The 27,692-nt window shown below is 43.6% G+C and overlaps 1 protein-coding gene across 15 annotated transcripts in view; it reads left to right on the top strand.

Moving 5' to 3' along the window:
* Positions 1 to 27,692, top strand: part of LPP (LIM domain containing preferred translocation partner in lipoma) — a 604,427-nt gene that overhangs the window by 496,848 nt on the left and 79,887 nt on the right. The gene's annotated exons all lie outside the window — the stretch shown is intronic.

Below are 27,692 nucleotides of genomic sequence, written 5' to 3'. Positions count from 1 at the left end.
TGAAGGTTGCACCCTAGGCCATGGCATTCTGACAGTGAAGAAAGCCTGACAAGAAAGTACTAGACTCAGAAATTTGTACATCTCCAGAGTTCAGTTTTATTGGAATTTCTGTCTTGGTTGATGGTGTGGTTATTGTCACTACTACTGTGATGAAACACCATGACCAAAAGCAGTTTATTTCAACTTATACTTCCAGGTAACAGTCCATCACTGATGGAGGGCAGGGCAGGGAATCTAGCGGGGGCAGGAACCTGGAGGCAGGAGCTGATGCAGAGCCGCGGAGGAATGCTGCTTCCTGGCTTGCTCTCCATGGCTTGCTCAGTCTGATTTATTACAGAACCCTGGACCAACAGCCCAAGGTCAGCACTACTCATAACGGGCTGGGCCCTCCCCATCAGCTACTATTTAAGAAACCACCTTACAGGCTTGCCTACAGTAGCCAGATCTTATGGTAGCATTTTCTTAATTGAGGTTCTCTCCTTTCCAGTGACTCTAGCTTGCATCAAGTTGACATAAAACTAACCAGCCTGGTTGGTAACAATATCCTAAAAACCTGAGCGTATTGAAACCATGAGGTGTATGGCACAGAGTTCAGTTCTCCACGGCTAAGATTTTATATATTCATATAATATTGCATCACGTCTCTTAGGTTTGATCTTATTTTGTTTTCCTTAAACATGTGTAGCATCATTATAGTGCCATCAGCTAATAGAGCTTGGAGAATAAAACCTTTTTAAGGTCACTTGCCAAACTGCTGCCTTTAGAAGTGAGGCCGGAGGCACAGGAGGAAGGTGACTTCTGCTTACTGTTGGAGTTAGAGCCAGGCCAGCATTCGTCACCGTTTCTCCTCTTCCTGTGACTTGGGCAGTGTTGCATGCATTTAGTTACTCGGGCTATAAAGATGAGCGCCACAATACCCGACAATCTGGCAAGCAGCAGCGGCGGCTACAATGAGAGAAAACCAAGTCAGCAAATTCTCACCTCTTCTGTCACTCAGCTCCCAGAGTACCACTCTCTGAAACTCGGGTTTAAAAGAGGAAAGCTTTTTTATAATTCTGACCTCTTGCAGTGGGCTGCCCTTCCCAGTGATTCGGGCCACCATTGTGAAATCATTTATTGCTGCAAGTTTGGGGAACAGAGTCATGAAAGCCTTGTTCAGCCACCTAGCACTCCTCTAACATGGAACAGTTACTTTTTCATAGCTCCTGTTTGGTCCCTTTTTGACTTTGTCACTGATCGCTGCTACTGTAACGATGCTTTCGTGGAAGGCTTCTTTATGCTATTTCTTTTTATGCTCTGCAAGCAAACGTCTTACATGTAGTACTGGGAAACTGTTTAACAGTGTGCAGAGAACGTGAGTTTGAGTTGGACTGCATCAAAGCGTTCTGTCTTGGGCAAGTTACTTGATCTTTCGAAGCCTTGGTTTTTCTCATCTATCTATCTACTGGAAATGATGGTAATATTACAATAGTAATAATTAGATCCCTGAAGATGAAATGAGGCCATCTTTGTAAGCACCTTTGGACTACTCGGGAAAAGCTCTTGGACGAATGCTACATCTGAGCTTAATCACAGTTAGATTCGGGGGACCTATTTACCATTCCTGATGTGTGTGGTGAGACACAGACTCACTTAGCTCTAGGAAGCTCTTTCACTTCTTGGACATACCTGTCTTCCATTTTTGTTTAAACCATGCTTTCCTGGGTGCATAACAAGCCTTCAGTTTTTAATCATTTCCTGTGCTGTGACAGCTCAGTAATCAGACTCTGCTGTAAGATCTCTGAGATGACTTAGGATGCTGGTACCCTCTGCTCTGGTTGCCTAGCATGTACCACACTTACAACAAGGAAGGCGATACTGTCTGGGAGATATTTAATCATACACTTGGAAGAGCTGAGTGCATTCAGATAATGAAGAATCTTACTATCTTTTCTCCCCCGCATAAGAGCCGGCAGTCGTGGTCCTTTTTAATGACATCTTTCCATAGCTACCCGGGCAGGTAATTTAAGTCTTATCAGAATTCAGTTCTGCTTTGCTCAAAGACCCCTGTCCAGAATTGATTTCAGAGTTTAACACAGGCCATGGTGGAGGTATTGGCAACTTTCAATTTCAACTAAACTTTCATGGTTCTAATAAGGTACATGCCGAAAGTACAGAGAGAATAAAGAAACAAGAAACATGAGTTAGTACAAGCTTGCTTTCAAGGGAGACTTAAGGAATACAGACAGTGCTAGGGTTGTTTGTCTCTCTCCAGGATCTAGGCATAGAACAGGACACACTGTCACGTGATCTAGCCAGCGAACTCCTTGTCACACTGCTGGGCACAGGTGTCCCAAAGATGTAGTGAACAAAGCCAAGAAAATTAAGTGGGTGGGCATCAGTCAATGGGATTTCCTTTTCTTTTTGTTCTTGCTTTTTTGTTTGTTCGTTGATGTTACCTACAACACTTCTTGGTTTTGACCTAGGATACATGATCCCCCTGCCTCAGATCCACGTAGATGCTGGGATATGCCACCACACATAAACACCTTGAAGTGTTTGTTTAGAAAACTATTTCGGGTAGACAGGACTATTATAAACAATGAGTTCGTATATTAAACTATATGGTATTCCCTGTTAGATTTATTTAGATTCATTTGGGTCAATGTAATAAGTACACTACACCCTAGTTATTTTAACTGATGGCTGTATTATTAATAGTGAAGTCAATAGAAATTATTAATGGTTAGTTTTGCTTATTCTTACATTTTTGAATAAATATAGAGATTAAAATTAAGAGCACCAAACTTTATTAGGATATAAAATGATTTGAATAGAATCTATCTTGGTCCTACCTCTCTGGTTAAAACTCTGGGTGCACCCTTTACCTTCCTGGCAGCAGGGTGCTCTTGTTTGTGAAGCTGAAAATTCCCTAATGTCATAGATAAGGAATGAGCAAGTGTGTTCGTTTTGTATCATGAAACTATTGGCTGTATAAGGGATTAAGCTGATCCTTATAATTGTGATGGGATAGAGAAGCTGTAGCACACAGTAGGCGTGTCTGGGCTGCTGTTGCTATGACAATGTTGAAAGTAATTGGCTTGATAGGAGGAACATAAAGGCACATGGGGAGGTCAGTACTTTGCTTACAGCCATTTGTGTCTTTACGTATGAAGGGCATCAACGTGGCCTCAGGCTTGTTTGACCTTCTGCTCATACTGAAACGAGCTTGCTCCTGAGTATGACTATAACGAAGGAACAGTTGCTTTCTTCTTGGCATTGCAAAGGAGTCTGGGCCTTGGGGACGCACACATCAGACATTTCTCAGCCAAAGTCTGTTTATGGAGTGGTGATGTAGGATCCTCCACTGGGTCAGGGCTTTTGGGCAGAGTGGCTGGAAAAGTGGGACAGGCATTTTTATTAGCGTTGAAATCCTAGTGGCTAGCAGACCTCTGAAAGTAGCAAGCCAGTCTCCTGGGAGACTAACTTGAAGGTACCAGAACCTGGCACATTAATAACCGACACATTAGCAGCTTTTTTGCTCTCTTATGCCACTAAATGGCGAAGTTAAAGCGGTCTAAATTTTCAGCTCCATTAAGAGGTGGGTTTTTGTACCTCCGCAGGAAAGCTGTCTTTTTATGTAGTGAAGTTCGTCCTAATGGAATGTTTTTTAAAGCAGTTAGAACCAGGGCCTTATGTGGGCGTTGAAAAGGCACCAAAGAGTTGGGACAGAGTCTGAACAATCCACATGCACATCCCTCTCCCTAATCGCCCACCTCTGCTCTCACCACCATGATGTGTCTCCTTCTGCCTCCCTTCGTCTCTGACTGCACACACCGCCTACACACTCAAACACATCCAGTCCCGGGATCTTACTGTCACCCCACTAGCACTCTCCCAATAATAGGAAAAACGGCTCAAGAATGAGAGATTTCTCTTTTTTAAAAACACTCTCCCTTGATGTTTGACTATAGGAACCCCAGGCATTATGACCCCCCCCCCCCATTCTTGACCTTCTACCTTGCCACGTCATACTTAATGGAACCATGATGAGCAAAGGGAGATTATCAGACCCTGTTACAAATGAGGCTTCGATGTGGTCAAAGTAAAAGACAAAATGAAAAGCAGAAAGCTTTCTTCTGGCCTGGACTTTATTTGCCATTTTATTCACTTGCCTTATTTATGTATTCTATTTGCTTTTCTTATTTACCATGCTACCACCTTGACACCTAACATTCATCTTTATGAAAACAAGGGGATACTGCCAGCCACCGGCTTCCCTTTTTAAAGTCACGGAAAGCCTTCTGTTGCCGAGATTTTAATTGATACCAACCACTGGCCTGAATGGTGCCTTCCAGTACCAGAGCTCACAGTGAAAAGCTGTGATCCTGCTCATTTCTTGAGCGTTCGCAAATCCCTCTGTCCGGAAGCCTGGCATCTCAATGCAAAGAAGAAAATGCTTTTATGTTTAGAGTTAAAATTAGTCATGGTGACAAATAGCATCTGCCCAATCGTGTTTTATTTTTTAGTATTTTTGCTTTGCCTTCTGGCCACCCAGGAGCCTTGGAGACTGGTCCACTTCCTTTTACTATCATTTTCAGTAGCAAGAAACTGAGGCTTCTACAGCTCCAATGTGATGGGTTTGCTTTATCTTATATTTTATTTTGTAATTTAAAATTAAAAAAATGAAGAAAAAAAGGAAAGCCTAAATGACTTCTTTTTCTCTATTGCCATTTTTAGATGGTGTCTCGCTTTTTATGGGTTTGTTTGGTTTATTTTTTAGATTTAATTCAAGCAGGATTTTAGGGATAGATACTTCGTTTTATTTATTTATTTATTTATATATTTAGGTATTTTAGAGAAATGTGGAAGTCAAATTTGTCTTTGTAATTGTAGCAGTTCTTTTTTTTAAAAAAAACACCTTTTAAGATATGCTCATTAGAGAAAGATTAGAAAAAATATTAAATCCTTGCACATTCTGTCTGCTTTCAGCTGAATGCCCATCCTCTGCCTTGATGCTGCTTGCATGGCCATAACTGTGGAGCTACAACAGCGTCTGTTGTGGGTGCACCCATGCCGGATGCTGTCACCTTGCTTTCTACTGAGCCACCTTGTACAGAAAACAGAAATAGTCTTTTGAGTATTCCATGGCCACTCAGAAAGACTATATACCCCTTCTGAAAAGTGACTCAAAGAAACATTCCATTAGCTAAACACATGGATGGAAACATTACATGAGGGAGGGCAAGATCAAGTGAATGTGTGGTAAGCAACGAGCCAGGAAAACCACTTACCAGCTGATGGTAAAGAAAGGGTACAGGAGTGTTGTCAGCGGTAGCCCACCTGCCCGGCATGTGCAGAGTTCGCCTCTATCTCAGCCTGTGAAAAGGGGCGGAAGAATAAAAACAAATAGAAAAACATACAAAGATGCATTAATCAATGAGTATAATTAAGTTATAGCGTTTTCAAAAGAATATTTTTTTCAAAGTCAAATGTCAATATCCCATAATACAAATAGCAAGATACAATTCATGCTACGAAACTACCAAATTAACCAAAGGACATGATGTACTTGATAACCTTATCATGGTGAGGAGCAACCTCTTGGCCTTCTATAAACATCACTACACACAGTGCTGGGGAAAGGCGGGGTGAGATGGAGACAGCTGTTATTTGGAAAACACATTTCTTTCAGTCTTTGACCTGTCCATTACATGAGTTGGATAATACAGTCAAAGTACATTGGCCTACATAATAAAGATATTTATCTTCTGCTATCCATAGACTATGTAGAAAAATATTTGTCATATGAAAATCTAAATGGAAACCACATGTGTCACACCAGTTTAGTTTTACATCTTGGGAGGCTGAAGCTGGCATGCTGCAGGTTCATAGCCAGCCTTGATTACATGCCCTGTCCAAAAGGAAAAAGCAGACATAAAAAGTATAGAAGGAAATTGTAGATAAATCTAGCAGTTGACTAGCAAAGATAACAACCAGTAAATAAGAAACAAAAAGTTAAGCGAGTAAGCACCCTGCTGGGGCAAACGCCTTAGAATATGTACTGAGGACAATGATGCATGGGACAGAGGTAGGTGGACGGAAGTCTCAGGCCACAGGGTCATCAGCTACAAGGCGGGGGGGGGGGGGGTGGTTGGGGGTTCAAGGAGGGTAAGTAACCTAAGGCTGATAGGAGATACATCCTAAAGAAAGGGAGCCACTCATGACAAGTTAAGTTAGGCAGGTATGGTAGATTTAAGCATACTCTAAAACAGTGACTTCAAGGCCAGCTGAATTAATGAACGTGGTAGAAATAAATCCAGACAGAAGAAAAACAAACAAAAGCAAAGCAAAAGCTACAGAATGTGGAGATGGGAAAGGAGCTGTTGCCTTAAATATAGAGACCATTTCCCTCTCTCCCCACTGAACCTGGGACCCTTCACTCTTAGCAAAATTCCTGAACCCTAATAAACTTCTTTCAGTTACAAGATGTGGCTGCAGGTTTAGCTCAGTTGGTGGAGTCCCTGCTGGCCTGCACAAAACCTTATGTTCAGTACCAGCGCCAGGTGTGCTAGCACACACCTGTAATCCCAGCCAGGGAGGTGAAGACAGTGATATTAGAAGTTCGGTGCCAGCCAGGGATGCAGGAGACCCCATCCCTTAAAAAAATTTATACTTTTCACAGAAGAGATGTTTCCTCTGTAAATCTAAAATACGCAAGAAAAACCTCAAATAACTTCACCAATGGGGATGAAAGTCAGAGCTGCTACCTGAGAAAAGGCAAGGAAATGTCACTAACAGGATTTCTTCTATCTTCAAAGAACAAACGCTGCCTGCAGTGTTTCCAGCTTCAGAGCCTTGCAAGAAAGGAACTTCTCAAATCACTTTTTAAAGTTGTGTAAGCCTGGCATGATGCTGAGGGCAGACCCTAACTTAGCCTGCCCCAAGGAGAAAGCTATGCTAATCTAACTGCACATGTACAGAGATCCTAAGAGAAGTAGGAACTGAATGCTGCGTGAGAAATTGGAAAGGTAAATTGAGTGCCACCTAATAGAATATCCTCAGTTATTTGATGAGTGCAGTGTTTCAGCAATATTAAGAGCCTTTAAAATACTTTGTTAAACTCACATAGCAAAGTGGGCCAAGAGGGACTAGGGCTGCATAGATAATTTTCACAGAGATGACACTTCATAAAATTTGCTACAACTCTTCTTAAGATTGAGTTTTTTTTAAGGTTGTGCATGTGCATGTGTGTGTGCATGGGTGTGTGTGTGTGTGTGTGTGTGTGAGTGTATCATGGATGTACAGTGCTGCTGGATATAAGAAGAGGAATCAGATCTCTTGGAACTGGACTTACAGGTAGTTGTGAGCCTCCTGTTCAGGTGCTGGGAATCAAGCACTAGCCCTCTGCAAGAGCAGCAGACAGCTGAGCCATCTCTCCAGCCTATCATAACCCCCTTTTAAAAACAAAAGCAACCATCCCAACACAAAGCGATCTCTAAGTAAAATGAAGGTATTTGTTTAGTTGAATAAGGCTTACCTTGGCCAGCTGCCTTCCCTTGGGTCTAGGGATGTGCAGGATCATCTCGTACATTCATTTCTTCTTCTAACATGCTTTTTAAATTTTGCAGTGGGAATTAGAAAACAACGAAAAAAAAACCGAAATGCACCCATGTGTGCATAATATATAGTTATTATAATGAATAATACAAAGGTTCATATACCTGTTGCCCAATTTAACAAATAAAAAAATGTCTGAAATGCGTTGAATTATCCATTCTGATCACAGTCCCCAGACTACCTTATATAAAGGTAGCTGCAGTTCTAAGCTCCTCTTACCATACCCAGGGGGTTCTAATGCACATCTAACAGTATGTGGTGTTGTTTACATGCAGCGTTTCATAGTTTCAAATATAGAACCTATAAATATTTACAGGTGACGTTAGGCTGTAAAAGGTGATTAAATCTAAAGTAGTAGAACAAAGCATAGAAAGCCAACAAGATAAAAGTTCCAGGGTTCTAGTTAAAGAATGCAGCCTGAGAAATAACCCTTAAATGGAAAAAACTGAGCAAGTAGGTACCATAGGGAAGTTATGTAAGGGTGGCATGCTGTAAATCTATGGGAGGGAACTGAACACGCTTTAGAGCATGCCTGTCATTTTTTTAAATTCATTTATTCTTGTTACATCTCAATGGTTATCCCATCCCTTGTATCCTCCCATTCTTCCCTCCCTCTCATTTTCCCCTTATTCCCCTCCCCTATGACTGTTCCTGAGGGGGGATACCTCCCCCTTTATATGCTCATAGGGTATCAAGTCTCTTCTCGGTAACCTGCTGTCCTTCCTCTGAGTGCCATGAAAGCCTTCACTTACCAGGAAACTGGGACAGAGGGGAGGACATCCCATTGAGACTCTGGATGAGAGAAGCATGGGAGAATAGCAAAGTAGAAGGATCCAGAGGGTCCTAGAAACCTACAAGTAGAACATTATGGTACGCCTGTCATTTTTATGCTACCCTTAGAGTTGTCCATTCTTAGCCAGCAGCAGCATGTCCACTCCAGGGTTGTTACACAAGCTCCATTGCTCATGACATAGCTCTTTTTCCCAGTGGCCACTGGTCCCTGTAAACAGATCCCTGTGGTCTCTGAGGCAGCACTTTATTTGCCAAGGAAGCTGAGGCACACACCTCTCAGTTGATTGCCCAGAGCAGCAGAAAGTCCTAGTTGAACCTAACATTTCCCCCCAACTCTTATCCCAAAGTATACTAACTTCTGTTGTCATAGATTCAGAATGTTGAAGGCCCAGAGGGAACCTTAATTCAGTTCTGTTGCAGGATATTTGATCGCATTGTGAACTCCGAGATTGTGAACTGTAAAAACTTGTCTTTTGTTTGGTGTGGTTCAGCCCTAACACATGCCTTTAACCCAAGAACTTTCTGTTTATTGTAAACAGGTGATTATGGTGTGGCTCAGCCTAGCACACACCTTTAATCGAGGAGCTTTCTGTACACAGGAGTTAATAAATTTAACCTTAGGTCAAGAGGTGGAGTAAGAAAGCAGCTGACAGGGATTAAGGAGAAAGGAGGGACTTTGAGTTGAAGGGTATTTAAGACATAGTAGAGAAGAAGAGGTGCTTTGGCTCTTTTGTTTTGTTCTTTTGTTTTTCGAGACAGAGTTTCTCTGTGTAGCCTTGGATGTCCTGGAATTGCTTTGTAGACAAGGATGGCCTCGAACTCACAGATATCTGCCTGCCACTCCCTGTTGGGATTACCAGGTGTGCGCCACCACACCCAGCTATTCTTTAGCTCTTTGACTCTGGGGCTTTTTGCTTTCTTTTCCTGGGCTGTCTACTGAGCTAGCAAGTTTTTAACCTTGGGTCTTTGGCTTTTAGCTTTTGGGCTTTCCCTTCTGGGATGTGAGCTGAGTAGAAAGGTCAGCTGGGTGCTTTCTCTGCCTCTCTGAGCCAGGAAGTTTTCACCCCAGCATCTGGCTCCTGAGTCTTCATTGGTAAAATTGAAAAATGTAGGATTTACTTTCATATTGCCCAAAAAGCTAAAAGCCAGAGAACGTTTGATTTGCCGGAGTTGACATGGTTTCTTCATGGTAGAAGTAAGAACAGAAAGGCCTTGAGCCTTGGTGGTACCTCCAAGGCTCCTTGGAGAGAGACTTGAAAACACTGAACATATGTAACTGCAGGTGCAGAGTGACCCCTGGGAAAACCTGGGCTCAGCCCGCTTCAGAGTTCAGGACAGTGAACCGGGACAGCATTTGCTGCAGCTCTGACTACAATGAAGGGTTTCGTATTTCCAGGTTCCGTGCCTCTGAAACTTTATGCTAGAACCTTCCTGCTGCCCCAGTTTGTTTATTTTTAAATGAAGCATGAACTCACCACCCAGTGTTTGTCAGAGTTTGGATGAATGTCAGCATCAGGCCACTGCAATCATGGTTTAAGATTATTTAATCCCATTACTTATACACTTCATTAGGCTGAGTGAATTGTTGGCTGTGGTTCAGTAAGCTTCCTACTTTAAAGATAAAGGATGGAAAGAGAATAGGGAAGGAGCCTATTTAGTCCTTGTTTTCTTTCATATTTATCTTATGGCTCTTAATGGATAAAAGGACAATAATTAGCCATCTACAGCATAACGTCTGTGCTACTGAAGCCCTCGGAAATGCTCTGTACTGCCAGGGGGAAAAAATGTCCATTGGTTTAAATTTCCTATAAGTAGAAAAGGGAAAGGAGTGGGCTGGGAGGTGGGAGGAGGGACTATGCTATAAAATTCTATATTGAAATTAAATCTGAAAATAAGCCCCAGAGTCCTCAGCAATATAGTCTTTCATTTGGAGGGAGGGGGAGGAGGGGAGATAGGAAAGCAAGTGATTTTAAAGACAGAATGTGGAAATTCCAATCACAACCAGCTCGGCCAGCTACCCCATTTCTTTAACTTCAGTTTCTGAGCATATGGGATGACAGTTTCCCTCACATGGTCACGTGGTTAAAAGAGCATTCAGAGAGGAGGGGGCTGAGCGAGAATCAATATGAGTTTTTTTATTTATTTTTGTTGTTGTTGTTGTTGTTGTTTGGGGGGGGGGGAGTTGGTTTTGTGTTGCTTGTGGTTTTGTTTGTTGGTTTTGCTTTTGGTTTGAGTATTGAATCACTGCGCTAGGCTGAAGAAGCCCAGGGCCCATACACAAAGCCGTCAGAAGAGACTTTCCCTAATTGGAGTCTGCTTCTCCCAGAGCCCTTCAGTCTCTGAGCACTGCTGGACCATGCTGCTCTTAGAGCTCCGGTCACATGAAGGATGTGCGGTTCCAAAGGCTTGATTCTCTCAGCAAGAGTAAAGCTCATCTGCTCTCACTCCCTGGCGGTTCTCATTAAACAAGTTCCTACGCAGGAGGGCAGGAACTTAGCACCTTCCATGCGGCCAAGGGATGAGGATGGCCTGCAGTTTGTATGCACGTGACTGCCTGAGTCCCGTGCTCTATTCTTCCATTGTTGTACTTAAACAAAATCCCAAATGTTCAGTTTTTACCAATAAAGACTCAGGAGCCAGATGCTGTGTGAAAGCCCGCTAGCCCCGAGAGGCAGAAAAAGCACCCAGCTGGCCTTCCTATTCAGCTAATGTCCCAGAAGAAAAAGGCCCTTCTTCTCCATGCTGTCTTAATGACCCTTCAGACTGAGTGTCCCTTCCTTCTACTTCCTGTGTGCCTCTCTGTCATCTTCTGCACTTCCTCTCACTCTCTATGGCTTTTTCCTCGGTCCATGCCCTGTTAATTTTGGCTGCTTGCTCCACCTCTTGACCTATGGTTGGCTTTATTTAATCCTGTTTTACAGAAAGCTCTTGGATTAAAGGTGTGTGCCAGGGCTGAGCCACCCCATAATTACCTGTTTACAATCAACAGAAAGTTCTTGGATTAAAGGTGCATGCTAGGGCTGAACCACACCACAGCTAGACACAGGTTTTTCTTGGGGTTTCGCAGTGTGATCAAGGCTCCAGCAACATTCTGCCTGACATAAGAGATGACTCCCAAATTCTGTTTCTCTCTCCTCTGTGCCTCTTCCGTAGCACTTGCTTCCAGAGGCCGCCTTTGAACCTTGACCTCTAAAGCTTCTCTGGCCTGGTCCAGACAGCTGGCTTCCTTGTGTCTCTTCTCATTTCTGTCCTTCCCGTGTCTGAATTAACCAGCCTTCGAAAACTTTTTTGGACAAGGTTTTTAGTGTTTTCTTGTTGTTTGTTGTTGTTGTTTTCTCTGGGGGGTTTTGCCTTGTTTGTTTGTTTATTTTGAGAGAGACAAAGAATGAGACCATGGGGTGGGGTAGGCAGGAAGATACCGCAACACATTATATTTTTTTTAATTAGATTAAAATTTAAAAACAAATAACAAACAAAAACTTTTTTGGAAGTTCTCCAACGAGATGAGGCATTTCTTGAACCCACATTGTCTCTTTTCCACCAGTTTTCATAGGGCTGAACCTTACTGCAGCTGGTATAAAAGCGCAGGCTTGTTAGCGCATTCTTTAATGATGTATGCCCTCCATTATATAGAAGCAGTGTTTATCCCAGCAGGGGAGCCTGCCTGCGCTTTGAGAGTGGGGGAGCTTGGAGGTTGGAGGTGACCTGTGCCTCCTCACAGGGCTTGGCCTCTATGCTGTTTGCTTGCCCTCTGCTACACTTGGGCTTAGAGACTCTGAAGTTTAAGGGAACAGAAAAGCTTGGCAACAGAAGCCCATGAGCTGAAACCTAAATGTAAAAGGCTGAGAGAGAAGATGTGAGTGTGAAGCCAGATGTCTACTTTCCAGCCGCAGCCCCATCACGTGAGCTGCAGCACCCCAGGGCAAGCACACAGGTTTTCCCTACACAGCAGGTGCCAGGGAGTTCCCTCAGAAGTTCTCCTATGTTCTGAACCTGACAGGTTGACTCCCTCCCACAGTGGGGGGGGGGGGGGGCGTTCAAATAAGTGATAAGGAAGTTCACTCCCAGGACCCTTTTAGCATTCTTCCCTGCAGAGGAGGAGTGTCAGCCCAAGATGATGTCATCATCATTACTGCAAAGCGGGCTCCCTTTTCTTAGAGCGATGCAATCTATGGGACATGACAATGTTAAACCCGGGCGGGGTGGTGGATATCTGCCTGGAATGTCTCAGTTGGATGAATGAACCAACTACTCCAAAACAGTGTGAAAGTATTCAATGCGTGTATTTTGTGACATTTTACCTCTTATCAGTTATTTTTAAATAAATAGTAAACACCTTCCATACCAGTCATTCTGATGAATGCACCTTATGGGATGTATCAGTTGAAATGAAACTGAACCTTCTAAGACATATTCCTTCTTAAAGTAAATATATTTCTTCTAATTTAGCCAAATGACCTTTAAAGATTCCATTATAAAGCATAACATATGCCACTGATGCTTGCTGCTTACAGTTTCCCTTCGGAATGTACTTTTACTTGCTAGATCTTCTCATATTTGGGAAAAAAACATTGTTAGGGAATTATTGCAGACTGCTCTCAAGTTACTGAGAGATTGGCACAGTCTTCAGGAAGCCAAACTGGCCTGAGACTGGCTGGACAGTGCCTGCAGGCCATTCCAGCAAATGAGCTGGCGTAACAATGTGTTCGCTCATAAAGTGCTTTTTGTCAGCGTGTCTTATGGAATTAACTCCTCGAGTATGGATCAATAAACCTCATCAGTTTGCCAGCATAATTAAGAGGTAGCAGATCAAGCATTACTATTAATTAATTTCAAAGTATAATAGAATGAAGGTTGTTTTTGTGAATCATGCTACCGGAGTTTCCTCAAGGATGTTACAGTTCTTACAGAGGAGCCTCCAGGTTGGGAATGACTCTGTCTGCTGCCTTGAGGAGAGGAGCCGTTAAACTCATGTTCTTTCCATGGCCAGTGTTTATCTAAAGAGTGGACCAGGCGCCAGCTGTGAGAGACTTACAGTGAGCCAGGACAGCCCCTGCTCTGGGACTGCAGAGCATAGCAGACTTGGCTAGTCTCCAGGACAGCGGGGTGGGGTGGGGGCTGGGGGTGGGGGCAGGGTGGGCAGCATTTGATGGCTGAGAAGGGTCAGACAAGCACACTGCAAGGCAAGGCTGTCTGCCTTAAGATTGAGAGATTAGAGCTCTGCTGAGAGATCAGAGAAAAGTACACAACCCTGCCCTGGGACAGGGCAAGGGAGAGTGAGGGTGGGTGGGGGGTGGGCAGCATCAAAGCACTCCCAGATTGGGCTGCATCTGACCATTTGACCTGGGCCCGGAACACCAACTTATGACTGTTGGCTGCTTATAAGTATAGAAGAGAACAGGTTCCTTCTCCCCCTTTGAAGGATTGATAGTTGCATCTATGAAATAAACTGATAGTTGACAGATGATCAGGAGAAAGTCACCGTTTATTAAGTACAGTACGTGGGATATCACAAGACAGAAAAGTGATCACCTGGGGGGAAAAAAAACCTCCCATACCCTTCTCTTAGAGGATATAGGAGACACAGGCTGCTTGCTAGACAATGTTTTGGAGAAAACAAATGAACACTCAGAGGAATAGAGGCGAGCCTGTGATTTTCTGGGGGGCGGGGGCTGTGTTGGCCTCCAGTCTCGCTCCTTTGATACTGTTTATATCCCTAGGTTAATGAGATTCCCATGGAAGCAGCTCCTGACAATTGTCTTCCTTTTTGGGTTTAGTCAAATAAATAAACCAGGAAAGGATTGACCAGTGCTTTAGAGAGGAGGAAAAAGAGACAGACACTGTGGTCTTGAAGTGCCCAGTCTTTTTCAACTCCAAGTCCACAGCATATCAAAGCAACCATAATTTTGGGAGGCATCATTTCCTGAGCCCCCAACCCTGGCCGCTTGTTCTCTACTTATATTAATTATACACCCTGTAACACATAACCCCTGTACCAATTGCTTAGCATAATAGCATCTTATATGAAATGCATGCGCCTAAAGAGCTTTCATAGCTGTTTTTCGTTTGATGTGCACAGCAATCCCATACGGCAGGTGTTTCCTAGGATAGATGTGCGCACAGAGAACCACGGCTCTGAGAAAGTACCCCGATAGCTAATCACTGAGAGTGGGGCTTTGATGTTCATTGGCTGTGCGGCCACGTTTTTCGTCTTTGTAGTCCAGTTGCCCGCCTAAGGGACCCAGTCCCTTAAAGTCCACCTTACCAAGCATCCTCTGTACTGTAGATTTTTAAGGGACATTTTAAAAGAAACAGCAATCTTTGTTAAATACGTGGTTTCTAGGCAATCAAATGGATAGTAGTAATTTAAATTCAATCCCATATGAGTATAAATTCTTCAGAGCTGGGCAGTGGGCAGACATACGGAAGACTGAGGGGATGAGATTTTGCAGTTTATAGAGGCATGACAGAGTCTGCCAAGGGTACCTGTGTTGCCATAGATTTGTTTGTTTGTTTGTCTGTTTGTTTTGTCTCTGTATTGCCTGGGGCCGCCTGCCCTACCTTAACCCTGCCAGCATTCCTTTCACATCAATTTCACACGCAGAGCTTTTCCTCTCCAACATCTCTGTAGAGATATTCTCTTGACCTTTAGGTGTAAACAGAGGTTAAATGTAGTGATCTGGGTTAATGCTTTAAGACCATTCATAAAGAAAATAAGTAACATTGTGATAGTTTCTAAACACTAAATGGCCTGACACATTGATAACTCTGTTTTAACCCAGCTAACACCCAAGATGCTTTGCAGCTTCAGTGATTGTACTTCTAGGTACTCTCCCATTAAGGCGGTCAGTTGTTACTACCAATGGGAAGGGTCAACAAACTCACAACAGCCGTCAATCAGCCTGATTGGTCCAGTTATTGCCAAATAGCTCATCACTCCCACATCCCTAATGATGCAGGCAGTCTCACACATTCCAGCTGGGCCCCCGGAAAGGATAGACTTCAGGAGGACATAGTGGCTAAGGACAGCTCTGTCACCTGCTTTTCCGGGAAATATTTCCCCTAAAGGACGTTGTGACAGAAGAGGGCCTCCTCCCCCACCACATGATCACAGCCTCCCAGGTTTCATTTTGTCCATTACACAAGATTGGAATTCTACCGCAGGAAGCCCACGTTCTAATCACTTTGTTTTGGTCATGTAGAACTGTTAGGATGTTACATAGCTCAGTTTTTACTTTTCTGTTTTCTGAACCCTTCCCAACAGTTTTTTGAGCAAGATATTTCTCAAAAGTGTTAGTGGCAAGTTGAAGGTCCTTGCATCCGAAGAGGCTGCCAGTTGTGATGGATTGAATTCGGCTTTACATCAGACATTGTTGAGGTGTTCTCCGCTTAGCAGCAGGCCCCTCTCAGACTCATTTCTAGCATTTGTGCAAGTGTACATGATAAAGTGAAGGATGAACAAGTAAAACAGGTTTGCATTCCCATCTGCCAATATACGCATCCATGTGCACATCCAGACACAAGAGCACGAGCATGAGGAAGCCAAGCCAACGGGGAAACAAAGTTATATCTGCCTTGAGGTTATCTAAAATTTAGCCTATCACAAAGAATATTTATTTTTGAAAAAGTACATGCAAATTTATAAGCAGACACCATAGCACTAATCTATCAGCCAAGCAAATTTAAGTGGGACAAGATAAAAAGAAACTGTAATTTAAATTCTTTTAGTATGATACTTGTAAGAGTGTGTGTGTGTGTGTGTGTGTGTGTGTGTGCGCGCGCGCGCGCGTGCACTTGTGCTCACGTGTATGTATGTGTAGGGATGTATTGAATTTGAGAGTAATTTATGGAAAGTGCTGCTACCATGGTATTTCAAATGCTCCACAATTTGAATTTAAACTACTCAATGGGATCATTAAGATTATTATGCATGTTTTCCAAAGAGTTTCAAATGACAATTTTTTAAAAAATGGATGCCCTTTAAAAACCGAAGAATGTTATTGCACTTGTAGAGATTCATGCTGTTTGAAGTAATTGCCACCGCCCCTTCTGAGCAAGTACCTGATGGTAACTGTTCAAGAGACGACGACGGGCGTGTTAGAGAAGTGCTGCTAGTGCTGCACACACGTCCCTTGACGAGTAAAAACCGCACTCTAAAGCAGACTTTAGGGACAAAGACCTATTTCATTGAGTAAAATGGACAACAGGAAATTGGGGAGGAATCTAGCGCTCGTGATCAGTGTGAATTAATGTCAGGTTCAGGCTCAGTGTATATGGCAGCAGAGGCTCACAGAGTGAGCACAAAAAAGCTCCTTTACTTTTTTTTTTTTTGAAATTTTTAAAATTAATTTATTCTTGTTACATCTCAATGGTTACCCCATCCCTTGTATCCTCCCATTCTTCCAAAAAGCTCCTTTAAACTCACACTTCTGCCATGTGCTCCCCTGTGTATGGGTAGGGCACCTGTTACCAAGTGGACCAGATACAAAGGTAGGAAGTGTATTTTAGGCATTTTTCAGAAGGCAAGGTGGTTGGTTAATTTGGTTTTGCCAACAACTTTGTCAATAAAAAGTAAATTGTAATTCTGGTCATTGGAAATGTGCTAGTTCTTTTGTTGTCTTGGTTTTGGGTTTTTTAAGACAGGGTTTCATATGTAACCGAGGCTGGCCTGAAACTCACTATCGTAGCCCAGTAGCCCAAACTGGCCTTGAACTTGTGTCAGGAGTACACACTACAGAACTATAGAGGGGCACATTTGTTCCTTCCCACACTGTTAGAATTTATTGAATTTGCAATCGTCAGCTTCCTGAGCTGCAATTTTACAAAGTAGTCCCGACTTCCCATGATAGCTGACAGTTGGCAAACACAGTTCTTTTAATTCAATCACAATGACTAACATTAAGTCCCAGATCACGGTTACACTGCCAAGAATAAGTATATGTATATTTGTAGGTTACAGAATGACTACTAAAAGGTTAAAGAGGCTGCTGCGTTCACAGAGGTCTTGCTGGGAGCAGAGGTGGAGGGCTGATACTGACGCAGACAGTCGCTGCAGGTGAGGAATCTAGTTGAAGAGTTCCTGAAGGTTCGGAGCTGAGCAGCAGTGTCAAGCAGAGCTTTGGGACACAGTTCCCCACAAATGTGTAGGGCTGACCCGGCAAAGCACAGAACTTAGTCCAAAAGGAGAAATGGAAACCCACAATAGAGCTCTAACAGGCTGTGTCAAGTACTTCTCTGTCTGTAGGTCCCTCATATGCACAATGAGTGATCCAGTGACAAATCAGTGGAGCTGTTATGACCCAATATAAATGATGTTCTCCACTTTCCAGTGTCTAGGTGGGAGAGCTGTCCCCTTCCCTGGCCCGCAGTATTCAGTAAGTTCTCAGGTCTATGGCCCTGTGTACATATGTTCACAATCTACTTTGGTAAGTTCATGGGTGCTACCTTTAGACTTGTAGAAATAAGCTATTTAATCATCTTGTGCCTCAGGAGTGGTGCTGCATGTGTGGTGATGTTTACATGCCCATCGAGGTGCAGGATCATCCCCCTCTGCATTTGGAAACAAAACCAGACAACTGCAGCTTTGGAAAAGCAGAATCCCCCAGGGAAAGTGCAGCCGGAGGCCACTGTTTTACATAACGTGAGAGTAATAGAGCCAATGATTCCTGTCTCTACAACTCATTACCCCGCCTCCCCCAAAGTGGCTCATATACCAACATTTTGCATCAGTAAATTCTCTAAAAGTTACAGTCACTTCTCTTTGGTGACTGAAATCTATGTCTTTCAACTTCCTCCTAATTCCATGTGGTCCTCAGAAAAGACAGCCCGTCATCCTCCACTTGAGCATCTGAAGTTCGTGACTCCATCTGAGTCTTTGCCCGTTCTGTCTAAACTGGTTAAGTCCTCATTCCTTGTCTGTCCATAGCTCACGTGAGCTTGACCCCTTCGTGCTGCTGAAGTAGATCAATTGGTCGAGTGCTGGCCCAGCATGCTGGGAAGCCCCACTTGATTTCAGGCACATAATCCTGTAATCTCAGGCCTTGGGAGGTGGAGGCAGAGGGATAAGAAGTTCCTGGTCATCTTCAGATACACAGTGAGCTGAAGACCAGCATGGAACACACACGACCCTTTCAAGTTGAAAGAAAATTTTATAACTCATCTCCTGATACAAGTGGAATAAAACGAGCTTGTACATCTGCCCTTGTTCTCCCTGGTCTATTTTAAGCAGCAGTGAAATGAAAGGAGTGGCATTTATCAGTTTCCAGCTTACATTAAAATGCATGTTTTGTCTCCTTCCAGTAGTAACTTACCTATTCGTTGCCTTTACCACCATGATTGGGTGCTGTTCACTAGTTCTCAAGTTAAAGAACCGCAGTGACTTCAGTGCTTTCCAACCCACACTTGAGACTGGCTTGTTCTCTTGACTACTGCAGGTAGTGAGGGAGTGAGGAGGGAAAGCAGAGCCCCTGCATCATGCCAACTCACAGCAGACAAGTAGCCAGGCCAGCTCTCTCATAATCTCGCCCTCGGGGCTGGCTCACCTGTGCACCACCACCAGGGCCAGATATGCTGTCCAGGCTAGGTGAATGGCCTGCTCTCCCAAGTGCTGCAGCTGGTGAGGGGCAGGGCCAGTTCTCCCAAGCTCATGACACCATGGGCAGCTTTCCTGACTGCTGGATATGGGGAGAGGGCACATAACTTCTGCACCCATGCCACCCTGTAGCAGGTGAGTCTCAGGTCAATGCCCTCCCCTTCCTCTCCTCAAAAAAATACAAGAAAATTCCCTCTTACCATACACACTCCATTTTTTTTGAAACTCCTATTTTAATATGAAGTCTCTTTCAAAAGGCCAAGAAAAAATACATATTTAGTGTCTAATAACTACTCTTTTTAGTCTCAATATAGGGCAGCTGGTTCCATAATGGAGGAGAGAAGTTCCGTTAGGTGTGAACCCATTTCAGAGAAGATTGAGCCATCTCCTTATCAAGTTGTAGCTAGAGCACAAATCTGGATGTTAAAGGCCCTCCTGGACCTCTGAGTGCAAGCACTGGAGAGCCTTGGAGTAAAAGGAGACAAACTAGAGATGGGAGGTCTTGTGGTTATCTATTGTCAGAACCTTCTGGAAGAAATAAGTAGGGCTCTCAATTTCTTCCTAATGTAAATTACCTATAGCAGTATCTATAAGCCTGATAGAAATATCAAATGAGCTCACATGGGCCAATGGTGTGACCCAGTTAATCTCCTATTGTCTGTGCTGTATTAAGACAAAGATGGCTTTACGAGTTACCCACTATCCTGCCAGTGGAAAAAGGAGGAAGAGCTTGCATGAACACCCCTCAGAGATGCTGAGGGGAGGGTTTTCAAGGATGGGGACTGGATAGAAGGACCAGTGCTGGCCTTTCCAGCAGAAAGTGACACAGAACCAGGACCTCTCTGTAAATGGCATACCTTTCACCAATGTTACATCCTGCATTTTGGGCAAAAGTTCCTAGTTACTCATTTATCCTGGACATAAATGATACAGTCAGATCAGCTCTGCCTTTTGCCTCAGAAATGGGAAATTGCTACTGGTCAATATCAGAATCAGAAGTCAGTATCTCGTGATACACAGCTTCATCCTTGGCACTTGGATCAGTCTCCCTACCCTAAAACTGACTGGTAGTATCTGATTGAGGAGACAACCACTTGAATGCAGACCCTGCTGCCTTCGCTTTTGTAAAATGAAGTGATAGGGACCAAGCGCCTTCAGGTTTCTGCAAACATGTCTGCCTATTAAGGGAGGCTGATTAAAAAAAAAAAAAAGAGGTTCTAATTTTTCTTGGTTGTCATAAATGCTAAACGGGGTCATCTCTGTTAAGTGTCCAGCCCAGTGTCACTCGGATGACTGTCATTGACTATGACTCTGAAAACACCTATCACAATGTATGTTTCTGACAAGTAGATTGTAAGTACACTGTGAGCATCTGCACCGTGCTCTTCCTTCAGTCCTTTGCTTTCCCTCCTGGTCCACTTTCCTGGCGGTACTTCGATCTGGATGAATGCACTACTTGTCTTTTGCTTGCCAAAGCAGCTGACTATTGTGGGAGCGAAACACACAGCCAGGCATGATGATGTCATTGTACATTCTGACCAACCTAGATCTGGGCCTCAGTCCACTCTGCATTCCTGCCTTCTGCTCCCAAATATTTGATAAATTCTGTACTCTTGCCCAGATTCCATCTGTCCCATCCCTACTCTTTTCTCAAGGGATGGTTTTACCTCGTTCTTCACAGGGAAGGTGGAGCTTCCAGAAGAAACTCCTTCAGCCACTAGCTTAGTCAACGTTCTGTGGCTCTGAAGGGACACCACAACCATGGCAACTCTTATACAAGAAAGTATTTAGTTGGGGCTGGCTTACAGTGTCAGAGGCTTAGTCCATTAGCAGCATGGCAGGCACCGTCGTGGCACATAGGCAGATGTGTCGCTGGAGAAGTGGCTGAGATCTCTATAGCCAGATCTGCAGGCAGCAGGAAGAAAGAGACTCTGGGTCTGGAATAGGCTTTTTGGAACCTCAAAGCCCACCTCCAGTGACACACTTGCCCCAACAAGGCCACCCCTCCCAAGCCTCTCAAATAGTGCTACTTCTGAAAGGCCAGCTACTCAGATCTCTGCGCCATGAGTCCCACGGTTCTGCTGTCAAACTGTTCTCCCTTAATGCCCATTAGATTAACGTTATGTCTCGAGCCCATTCTCTTCTGCCTTCTGAGACCTTTTGCTCCATAAATTACACATTCTTTACCCTGCATTTTTTTCCTCATCTCTCTCAGCTGGATTGTCAATGACATCCAGATGTGTCCTAGTATGACCTATATTTTGCTTCCCTGTCTTCATGGCTTCCTCTTGGCTACTGTTTTCTGCACTGCTTCCCAGCTAAAGTTTAAAAGTAGCTTGTTAAAAATCCACCCCATGTCTTTCCTCCAGCCTAGTCCCATCCCCACCACGCCCACGCTGATTATACTGTCTGACAGGACATCTGCGGCTCCCATGTAGCTGAGACTTAGATCTAAATCAGTGTTCCTTCACTAGGACATATCTTGGTGATGGATGGTCATTTCATCCCAGGCTCTCCTCCCACCTCCCTTGGCACTTGCAGTCTCCTGGTCGGCTTTGCATGTTTTCTCTCTTCAGCTTCCTTTCCTGGTTTATACACTTCATGACCCCTCGGTTGTTCAGTTTCAGTGTGGATTCCTTATGTACTGCGTTTGTCTCTTTAGACTTACTTCTTTCCAGATCTTTAAATACCATCATCACTGGCATGTTAACGGGATTGTGTATTTATCTTAGCCATGCTGATAGGCATATGATAGTGTCTTATTAGAGTTTAAGTTTTCAGTACTTGAATAGTGAATATAGTTAAACCTCAGTGCTGGGGGAGGGAGGTCGCTGGATTATTTGTGCTTTGCAAATAGAATGCAAAATTGGCATGCTTACTTTGGAGATCTGTCAGGAGCTGTTGAAACTGTACCTGCCACTATTCTCTGCCTCAAAGTTCTGCTCCTAAACATTTGTTACAGGGAAAGACAAAGACTTGAGTTAGCTTAGCGCTGTGCTCACAGCAGCCCCAGCATGGAGCTGTGCCAAATGTTCTCAAACAGACGAATCTTTCAACCTTCTTACCCTGCAGTACTATTCTAATAAAAAGGAACTAAGGAGATTTATGCTGAATGAAAGGCCAAAATTCAGAGGGGTTACCAATGAGGTGACTCTGTGTGTGGAGAAGAGATTACTGATTGTCAAAGGCTAGGGGCAGGAAGTTCTCTGACTGGGAGTGGGACACTCACAGGTTATGGGTAAGAAATGAGGAATTAAGATCTTGGGGCATCAGCTGGACCACGGCAGTGATGGAGCTGCTCTTTATCTTGACTGTTGTGGCAGATGTATCAAGCAGTGCAGGGGATTTAAAAAAAAAGTGCAGAGTTAAGTGCTCACATGCTTGGGGACACATACTTAAACACACAGGTCAGTGAACGCAGGCAGAGCTGGTGATACCTAGGTGAGCCTCATGATTTGTCTCAAGATCATATCCTGGCTGGGACACTGCACAAAAGACTTACAAAGTCCTACCGTCCAGCAAGAGAAAGGGCAGATGGGCTCCAGCTTCCTCTAACCCTATAGTATCTGCCTAGCCAACATTTAATTATTTTAAAAAGGTATTTGCATATTTAAAATTTGTGTTTGTTTTGATGACAGAAATCAGTTGTTAATAAGGTATAAATAAAGATGAAATTTAAAAACCATTCCTCACCCACCTTAACATTTCCTATTTCCTCTTTGGCCTTTTTAGCACGATGGAAGCCTTTTTTAATGTTTTTTAATTTTTTTGAGAATTTCATACATGAATATTATTTATTTCCATGCCCTCTTCTCTCTTCTTCAAATTCCTATGTTCTCCTTCCATTCTCTCTCAAATTCATGCTTTCTACTTGATATATAGATATATATATAAATTATAACAATTACACACACACACATATATATATATATGTATGTACACACACACACATACACACACACACACACACACACACACACACACACACACACACATATATATATATATATATATATATATATATATATATATATATATAAAACCTGCTAAATCTATTTAGTGTCACACACATGCACACCATGATTTTGAAAAATGGATCTTTCATCTTCCCTCTGGGGCAGGGCAAATGTTTTCCCTTCATGGACTATGCAGCCTTTCCTTTCCTATTCCCAGCACAACCCAAACGCTCTCACACTTCACTTTATATACTACTTACACTGAAAAATACAGAGGATTCTGGAGTCTCAAGTCTCCCCAGAATCGTATGTGATAGCCACTTCTTTGCCCCATCAAAGTATTATCTAGAAATCTCTGTTTAAATTACCTATGTATTTGTCATGTACCCAGCCACTAATGAATTCACCGTGGGGTAGAAACACACAGTTTTTGTTTTATTTTCTTTGGGTAGTAGTGGGGATGGAACCCAGGTCTTTCTGAAGACTGGGCGGAGTTCTGCCCAAGTTCAGTGTGTGTTTGTTTACCAAGGGGTAAGAAGGGAGGAGTTCTGAATGAATGTGAAATCTCAAACTAGGAACCCCCACCCCCACCCCACTCCCCCTCCGCTGGCGTGTGCCACACACACACACACATACACACACACACACACAATCTCAAGAGGCAGTTCTGAGGTAAGTTGCTGTGTGACTGCTAAGTGTCCCCACAACATTGCCACATGAACTTGCATGCCAAGCCTCTTAGTCGTTCCCTACAAATGTTGCCAGAATTATTCTCAGTTTGCTTCCATCTCTCCAACATTGTGTGGACCAGAGTAAATCAATGTCTAACCATCACTGACTGACTGGTTTGAATGGATGGGGTTGATAGGGATAGAAGGAAAAGTAGGGAAGGTAGGCTAAGGGTTATTAGGATGTACTATATACATATATGAAATTCTTAAAGAAAAATTTTAATTAAGAAAGGATTTTTTTAGACTGCCTCACCTTTTGATGTGAGGCTAGCTACTCATAAAGAAAACAAAACTGAGAAATAGAAGTGACAGTCCTGAGTCATGCGATGCAAGCTAAGGGACTGGAAGCGAAGCATGCCTCTAGTCCTTCTGCTGGGTACCGGGCCACATCACGAAGAGGCCAGCTTTAGTGGCCATAGGCTTCCCTTGAGGGCCTAGCTGGCAGAGGCACATCGATGCTTCTTTTGAAGGAACAGAACAGTCTGGCACCCTTCATTGTAATGAGGGGATCTGAGCCCCTCCCGGAGGCAGATTAGCCAGCCCCTTCACTGCTGTGCTCAAGCAAGGGTAGCCCACAGTCTGCCCAGCTGAAACCTTTTCATTCCCAAGTGGCTTGTGTGCTGCAGGAATCAGAGGGCTGTCTTGGAGGCTATACCCTTCCTGTAACGACAAGGAGGCAGCTTTTCTAGCTTCCAGTCAGGGAGAGAACCTTTGCGGAGCTGCACCTTCAGGTGCAGGGACAACATGGCAGATGCTGGGCACAGCTGGGACTTTCATGGGCTCACATTTGTTTACCTATCAGAGACCTCACTCTTGTATGATAAAATTACAAAGCATATAATTTCTTCCCTTCCATCCTTCCTTCCTTACTGTCATTATTGTATTTGATACTGTTTTTGTTTGTTTGTTTTGTTTTTGGGGGGGGCTTGGGTTTTTTTTGTTGTTGTTGTTGTTTGGTGTGTGTATGTGTGCGTGCGTGTGTGTGTGTGTGTGTGTGTGTGTGTGTGTGTATTGTGTTTTTTTTGTTTTTGTTTTTTTTTATCTCTTTGCTTTGTCTTGTTTTTTGAGACAAGGTCTCCTGTCTCAAACAGCCCAGGCTGTTCCAGAACTCAGAATCCTCTTAACTCAGCTGGTGGGTGCTAACATTATGGGTATGCATCACCACACCCAGCTTGGGAGCCTTCTCTTAAATGACATCCAGCCAGGCCTTTCTCAGAGACTTGTCAAAGCCTCCAGCTGAGAAGATACCACAACAAGAAAAGATAGCTTGGTTCAGGATGGAATTGTGCCCGGTTTTGGGAAGGTTTTTGGATGGTCCTTGTAAGCAGTATCACCTTGTATCCCCTTCTGCATTGCTCACTTGTGGCTACTTTATGTTGGTAGCTGACATTCTTTTAAGCATGAATTCCAGTGTTTCTGACCTCTGGCTGTGTTAGCATTGACATGGAATTTTTTTTTTTTAATTGTGGTGTCCAGGTCTGTATCCCAGAATAGTAAAATTTGCCTCTCAAAGTGAGGCCTGGACATTTCCAGTTTATTGTTGTTTTGAATAACATAATAAATGTCATATGACATTATTTTGGGGGGCTCAGGATGATTGAGAGTCTAGTTTAAAGTGAATAATGAAATCTTCTGGCATTTTCTCCAACAGAGGTTGAGTGACTCTGTCATTGTCTGCTACTGCTATCTTGCTCCCAATTTATATTTTGCTGAACTTCTATCCTAGGGAAAGGAGAAGACAAGTCAAAGAAAGCAACCTTTTCCAAATGCATTTCCATGTGCTAAAAAAAAGGGGGGATTTTTCAGAAAAAGCCACAGATTCGAGGTGCAAGAAGACATGTGACAGCAAGCAATCTAAGCAGGGGAGGACTATGCCTCAGGAAATTGTAGCCTGAGGCTGTTGATGATCTGACCATGACCTTTACATTACAGAGGACTAGATAAACAGCAAAGTCCAGCCCTAGGGCTCAGTAGGTAAGAGTGCTTGCTGCACATGGGTAATGATGTCACACCCAGGATCCATGGTGAAGGAGGGACCAGATGCCAAAAGTTGTCCTCTGACCTCTACACACTCATGGTGGTGGTGGTAGTGTGTGTATGTGTGTGTGTGTGTGTGTGTGTGTGTGTGTGTGTGTGTGTGTGTATACATGTAAGCATACTAGTAGTAAATAAATTGAGGGGTAGGGTGAGAAAAAAGAAAAGGTATGGGGCCGGCAAGTTGTTTCCCCAGGTAAATGTACTTGCTGCAACCATGGCGGTCTGAATTTGAACTCTAAAACCACATAACAGTAGAGACGTATTCCAGAGAACGTATTTCACAGAGCCATCTTCTGACCTTTACGTGAACATGATGACACTTGTAAACACACCACCACCACGCTCATAATCATAGTACATAAATTGCTTTTTAAAATGATCTTGTCAAGACTTAGATATTTGTGTTCATAGCAGTCATGGGACTGCAGCGCTTGGTGAAAAGCTTATATTAAAAGTAGGCTTTATTTATTCATCAGGTCTACCCTTGTGGTTCTACCTGGTGTTACTAGAAATGATAGCCTGAGCCCATGTTTACATGTATATATGTTTAGGATATTAGGTTATATCATTATTACAAATTTAAAAAAAGATCACAGTACTTTAACATGACACTTTCTATCTTTCAATAATGGCTTTTTGCTGCTTTCTACCTGTGGATTCAGGGACCTGAAATTACTTACCCGCCAACTCTACCATTTCCCTAGAGCCCTGCAGCCCATGCTGCTGTCTCAGCATGAGGAAAGAGGGTAGCTGGGGTCTTGTGATGAGCTGGAGGTGTTGCTGATTGTAAGGCTGGCAGAGTGGTGCCATGTTCCTCCTACCCACATTCCATGGGCTAGGACAAGAAAAGGGTGGAAATGTGACTAAGCTGTGCCCCCAAAGCAGGGGTGCTTTGATGCCTGGCTGGCTCCTCTCTGCAGTGCTGTCTGTCATCATTTCAGCGCCATGCTTATTGGTGTAGTTCAGTTGGAAATAGTAAGCCTTGGTATCTCCAGAGCAAACTTGGTGCTTTATGTAGCTTTCTCTAAGTAAAATAAATGTATGTTAATTACAACTTGCTTTTGTTCCTATATTTGTTTTTCATAATAACCTAACTTGAATCAATGACTAAAACATATATATACACCTGGCTTGCCCCAATTAGGTATTTTAACCTCTAATTTCTCTGTTTGAAAATTGAGGGATACCTTGCTTTTCGAGAGAGAAGCTGTATTAACAAAACTCACCTGGAAGCCTGCCGTTTATGAGCTCTGGATGTTGACTGGCCAGTGAAACCAGACCTGGCTCAGGGATTTTCTTTTCCAATAAAGGAGATGCACAGAGCTTCTCAGAGCAAACAGATCTTGTCCTAAGAGATGGAGGACAAATGACCTTGACCTAGCTGGAAGGGTCAAGGCCGACATTCCTGAGGAAGGGCGACCTTACTGCGCCGTGAGGGACGGGCAGGAGTTTAGACATCTCAGACAGTGGAACATGCTGACTTGGGGAACTGAAAGAGGCCGGTGTCGTCAGAGATTAAGAGAACAGTGTGAGATAAGATGGGTTTTGCGATGAACAGAGGTCTTGCCAAGGATTTTGGCCTTCCTCCCGAAAGGAAAAGAGAGCGCAGCTGTTTCATTCTTTGTTACATATTCATCCATTACCAGCTTTTCCTGAAAGGTCTTCGGCAGCAGGGGAGAAGGGAAGGCAGCGCCATGAGTGAGTGAACAGAGGCTCTCCTCCCTGAGTGTTACGGATTTTAGCCACACACCATGGGCTCCACATCTCTCCAATTCGCCTTCCTTTCCAAAGCTAAAAGAAAGCCCAGCTTAAATTAAACATGGCTCAGCTAAAATACCTAAAGAGGAAAGCATGATTCCTGCCCCCAGATGTGAACACAGCTGCGTTTTCTATCCCACGATTTAGGAGAGACACCTTGAACTTGCAGCCGTCTCCCAGTCTTTTCATTGGTTAGCCAATTCTTATTACAGATGACCTCCTGGTGCT

Source organism: Acomys minous (genome assembly GCF_964271855.1).
Source record: "Acomys minous genome assembly, chromosome: 11".
Taxonomy (NCBI): Eukaryota; Metazoa; Chordata; class Mammalia; order Rodentia; family Muridae; genus Acomys; species Acomys minous.
Note: the sequence above shows the minus strand (reverse complement) of the source record. Positions and strands in the feature narration are given on the sequence as shown.